This window comes from Triticum aestivum, chromosome 1D (assembly GCF_018294505.1).
Source record: "Triticum aestivum cultivar Chinese Spring chromosome 1D, IWGSC CS RefSeq v2.1, whole genome shotgun sequence".
Lineage (NCBI taxonomy): Eukaryota > Viridiplantae > Streptophyta > Magnoliopsida > Poales > Poaceae > Triticum > Triticum aestivum.
In genome coordinates, this window is record NC_057796.1 from 390,213,237 (window position 1) to 390,218,951 (window position 5,715).

General features: G+C 45.7%; 1 pseudogene across 1 annotated transcript; it reads left to right on the top strand.

The window, feature by feature from the left end:
* The first annotated feature begins 979 nt into the window (after positions 1 to 979).
* Positions 980 to 4,035, top strand: LOC123159469 (uncharacterized; annotated as a pseudogene). Its single transcript, XR_006479726.1, has 3 exons — positions 980 to 1,362; positions 2,682 to 2,687; positions 3,294 to 4,035. The product of XR_006479726.1 is annotated as an uncharacterized protein (transcript).
* The last annotated feature ends 1,680 nt before the right edge of the window (positions 4,036 to 5,715 follow it).

Here is a 5,715-nt window from a genome sequence, read left to right on the forward strand (position 1 = left end):
GGGTTCGGCCCGAGTACCCAGAATGACCAGTGCACCAGCTCTCGGATGACTCCGATGACCTGGGGTAAGAGGACTTCGGATAAAGTCCACTCCAGTCTACCTCCGTTGACCCCGAGGCCGACCCCTACGACGACTACTAGCGTTCCGACAAGGACTAGAGCTAGCTCTTAATTTATCCCTATGTAGTGCTATAGCTTAATTTATGTTGTTTTATGTTTAATAATGTTCTACATTTCGTTGAGTTGAAAATTTGTGCAATGAACTATGTATTTATGTTCATGTCCGATTTGCTTTTCAAATCTCTGGTCACCAACTTTTGTTCTGCTGGAAAAAGCAAAAAAAAATTCTAGAGACTTAAAACCTATATCGCCATCCATAGAAACAGTTTTTGGTCATCAAATTATAGGGCTATTGCTGAAGATGTTCTTAATCAATATGCTAGTTGTAAGCATCAACCAATGGAAAATTCTAATCTTCACACAGATTTTCAACATTTTTCAACATGTTATAAGCCCATTTGAATTTGACAAAGAAAGATGGTACCATGGAGATATTTGAAGGAAAATAATAATCAGTTGTAGTCTTGTACTGTAGAACCGAAGTTTGGGTAGAAATTGTTCACAACTCACGTTCAATATCACCAGTTGTCGTTCCCGTTCATGCATGCCTTCCGCTATATACCATACAAATCACAGCAAAATTTGAATTCGCAAAACATAAAGGAGGAAACGCAGAACCCTGCGACCAGCCACCCAACACCCGCGAAAAAAAAAGCACCCTAAAATTTTTGAGCTGGCGCCTCAGTTCAGACGCGCCCCGCCACTCCAGCAATCGGCTCCTCTCGCCACGTCAGCGATCCGCGGCATCTCTCTCGCGGATCCTCATCTTGACCGTCCACTGCATCCGCATCGAACGGCAGGGACACGCCTCCTCCCACCTCTCGTCCCCGTTAAAATCCCCTTCCCCCTTCCGGCAAATCGCACAAACAAACCACCACCGCTCCTCCAATCCCACATTCGCTCCAAGCTCGAACAAAGGAGAGACCGTCAGCCATGTCCGGGCGCGGCAAGGGAGGCAAGGGGCTCGGCAAGGGCGGCGCCAAGCGCCACAGGAAGGTGCTGCGCGACAACATCCAGGGCATCACCAAGCCGGCGATCCGGCGCCTGGCTCGGAGGGGCGGTGTCAAGCGCATCTCGGGGCTCATCTACGAGGAGACCCGCGGCGTGCTCAAGATCTTCCTCGAGAACGTCATCCGCGACGCCGTCACCTACACCGAGCACGCCCGCCGCAAGACCGTCACCGCCATGGACGTCGTCTACGCCCTCAAGCGACAGGGCCGCACCCTCTACGGCTTCGGCGGCTAGGCTCGTCCTCGCCTCCCTGCAAATTCCGATGTGCTTGTTCGCATGTGCGCAGGAGTCTCGCTGTCGAGAAAACTTAGCTGAAATGAAATCCCCATGTTTATCTCCGCTGTTTCCTTCGTAGGATTAGCTGTATCGTCAAACAAAGCTGTTCGCATCTGAAGCTTGAGTCCAATCTTGTGTCTACGCAAATATTGTGGTTCTGTTGTGATTTTTACCACTGGGCTGTTGCAACTGTGGTGTGTCGTCGGTTGCTCCTTCTGTCGTGCCAGATTTGGTTGCTTGTACTGAAGTACAGAACGAAATTTCCAGAGTTCAGTCTGCATTTCAGACAGAGAATCCTCCGATTAAGGGTGGATTTATGGGCCTAGAATGGAATGCTGATAAAAAGATTTGCCATTCTTGCACAGGATCATTTGGATTTCCAAATGATTAACTTTGTAGTCTAATTTGCGATGTGAAGGATCTACAATGACCGAATCATTTGGTCATGTCGTTCGTGTCAGTGATCAGCGAAGGCCATTTGCTTTGTTACTGCAGAAACGTTACATTACCCAGCAACATTTCTTACTTACCAGCTTATCAGCATACCACTGATGTTCTAGAATAGGAGAGTTTACTTCATCTTCAAACCTGGGAGCATCAGTTGCTTACTTGGTCTTGATGCCCTTACAGCAGTGTGTTAGAGCCAGATCCTGCAAAAGCCTGTGAATTATTTCCGTGTATAGATAGATGATTTTTCAATCATGAGGGGAGGGCAAGGACCTGTGAATCCTAGAATCCTATAAAAGTTAACTCCTGTAAGCAAATGGGAGGACTAGTGATGCGTTGGGTCAAGTTTCTTGTGAATTATCTTCAGACATCCAAAATGGTTCAGATGAAGAATACTCCCTCCGATCCAGTCGGTGCTTAGAAGACACGTTACATAGTAGTACAAATCAATCATTCTGCAGAACAGCAATGCAGCAAGTATAGGAAGTTGAATTGATGTCCACACCGAATTCAATACATTCTTTCTAGAAGCAGCGAGGCAAATGCCGGGCAGTGTGTCAGGGTGACGATAACACACAGTTCTTCCACGCAAGTGGCTCGCACCGCCGGCGCTGCAACGCCGTTTGCGTCCTGGACATTGGCGCCTTGGCAGGGTGCAGGTCGTCGCGGGAGCTCCTAATTGGCGCTTCAGGCGCCAGTTCGCCCGCTGGCGCTCATGTGCACTGGGCTGGCCCATTAAGCGCGAATGCCTGCTTGGACGCTCGGTCGTAGTCAGATCGCTCGTCTGGATTTCTTTCCTGCTTGGTTGTTCATTCATCTGTTAACCAGTGTTCAGTGAGACCATTGACTAATAAAAATAAATAAACAAATTCCAGAATTTGTAAAAATTCAATAATGTGAAAAAGAAGTTCATGAAAAAAAAGGTCACCAATTTTTTAAAAGTTCATCAATTTTGGGAAAAAATCACCAACTTGAAAAAAAGTCCATCAAATTTGAAACATCAATTTTGAAAAAAATATATCACGAATTAAAGAAAAAACTGCGCATTTAAGAAAACAAAAAAGTAAAAGAACAAGAAAATAGGGTTGTTGCTGAAGACGTTCCTAAAAACAGTTATTGATCGTCAAATTATAGGATTGTTGCTGAAGACGTTCTTAATCATTATGCCATTTGTACGCATCAACCGATGAAAAGTCCTAATCTTCACATAGAATTTCAACATTTTTGAACATGTCATGCCCATTTGAATTTGACGAAGAAAGTTGGTACGATGGGTATATGTTAAGGAAAAAATAACCAGTTGGGGAAACTACGCGCAAATGAAATTCAAGAGCCGAAGTTTCGGTCCCCTATACTCTATACTCTACAGATCATGGCAAATTTTAATTATATATAGCAAAATAAAGGAGGAAACGCAGAACGCTGGCGCCTCAATTTGAGAATCTGCTTGCCACCCCACTAATCGGCTCCTCTCGCCATGTAACCGATCCGCGGCATCTCTCTCGCGGATCCCCATCTTGACCGTCCACTGCATCCGCATCGAACGGCAGGCACACGCCTCATCCGACCTCTCGTCCCCATTAAAATCCCCTTCGCCCCTTCTTCCAATCGCCACACGAATCACCACCACTCCTCCAATCCGACATTTTTTCTCGCAGCTCGAGCCAAGGGGAGTTCGTCGGCGACCATGTCCGGGCGCGGCAAGGGAGGGAAGGGGCTCGGCAAGGGCGGCGCCAAGCGCCACAGGAAGGTGCTCCGCGACAACATCCAGGGCATCACCAAGCCGGCCATCCGGAGGCTCGCTCGGAGGGGCGGCGTCAAGCGCATCTCGGGGCTCATCTACGAGGAGACCCGAGGCGTGCTCAAGATCTTCCTCGAGAACGTCATCCGCGACGCCGTCACCTACACGGAGCACGCCCGCCGCAAGACCGTCACCGCCATGGACGTCGTCTACGCCCTCAAGCGCCAGGGCCGCACCCTCTACGGCTTCGGCGGCTAGGCCCCTCGTGGTCGTCAATCTTCGTTGCCCCCCTGCCGCTTCCTAAAGCTCGATGATTATCTGACTTGTCTAGTTCGCTATTTCCCCTGTAGTTCCAAGTGAATCATGAAACAAAGCTATTCGCATCTGGAGTTTGGACATCGAGCTTGTCTTTGTGCAAATACAGTGTTTGTGATTTTGTCTCGCTGGTTGGTCTGCTGCATCTCTGTCATGTACGACTGTTGTTTCTGCTGTGATGTTAAATTTTGTGCGATTGGGGGTAAGATTGATTTAACATCCTTTTACAAGGATTAGGAACATCATCTGCTCTGTATCTGCTATTTGTTCTGATGCATTTGTACTGGGAACCATTCACGATCCTTCTATTTTGCAGCAATGTGTGTAATTGGGATTGGGATTACTCTGCATTTCATACATCGATTTGTAGATTGACTTGCTATGTCACTTGCTCTGCAAATCGTCATGCGGTTCTTGTTAATCAGAAATGTCACTTGCTCTATTTTCTTTCTTTTTGTTACTGTAGTCATATTTCATCTGATGCATTATACATTTTGGCAGTGGCTGCAACAACTTAATCCTTCAGTTTTTTACTAGCTTATCAGCATAGTTCTCCATATTTATTTTGCTAATCTCATATGATGTACCAGAGTAGGGAAGTTTGGTGAAGTACTTCTTATTTGATGTGCTTACACCAGTGCCTTACAGGCTTAGAGACAAAATTATTCTGCAGTTCTTACTTGAGGCCTGCAAGTCTGTATTAACAGGTTTAAAAACAGTGAAAGCTGTGAATCCTAAAAAAGTGAACTCCAGTAGCAATGAAAAATGAGAATAACTGTAATGCATTCCATTCGAGCAAGTTTCCTGTAGACTATCTTCATATCTCAAGAACAATTCGTATGAAGGAATAATAATTTGTCATTGAAAGACCAGCTTCGATCTCGTCATTTTTACCCAAATGCAACTGAGGTAATCTCTTTGTGTAACTCCATACGCAAAACGCAAGTATACTGGTCAAGACTATGTGTGTTGTAATTTTTTTTCCAGATTTTTTCATTTTTTCTTTCGAGTTTACTATTCATAACGGGTGCGCGTGGAACCATGTTCACCAAATCCGCGTCCAAAAAAAGGAGTATCAAGTTCTTGGTGTTGTGTTTACTCGATTCACATAATCAAGTACCAAGTAGCGTAACCGTGCTTTTCAAGGTGTACACATCACATCTGTTAGAACTTTAGATTGTTGTCATAGAGCAAAAGGAATTCGGAGTAGTCGGATGAGGACATTACTACATTTAATCTTGATAATAGGCGTTCCTCGTGCTTATAGGTGTAACCAGTATGACCGCAACACTTGCGGCAGTGCAATTGTGTCCTCTTTTCTGAAATTCTTCTGTATACCTTTAAAAGTCTAAATTGTGTCCCTTAGTATTGATTCATGTCTAATCAGATATCAAGATGTAAATATCAGCTCACAATATTGTCCTGCAACTTAAACTAAAGTGTCCAGTTCATTTACTTTTTTCGCAAAGCTTGCGTATCATTTCATTGATAGAAGGGTAGAAGAAAGCACATGTTTTGTTACATCACACAAGATGATGGTGCCAATCCTGGTGGCGGCGGCTCTAGCCCAACATCGTGTGTCGTCCTGAATAGTTTGCAACAGGCGAGTGGCGGATGGCCGAGATTTGTCGAAGATGCATTCATTGCGGTGCTTCCAAAGGCATCAGGACGAGAGTATGATAGTCGAGGATAAACCTCGGCGCACGGAGCTTGGCGCTTGGGAGCAAGAAGACACCCACCAGGGGGTCGTCAGACACGGGGGCGATGTCGTCGACTGACACCAAGTAAGAACCTCATGCTAGATTT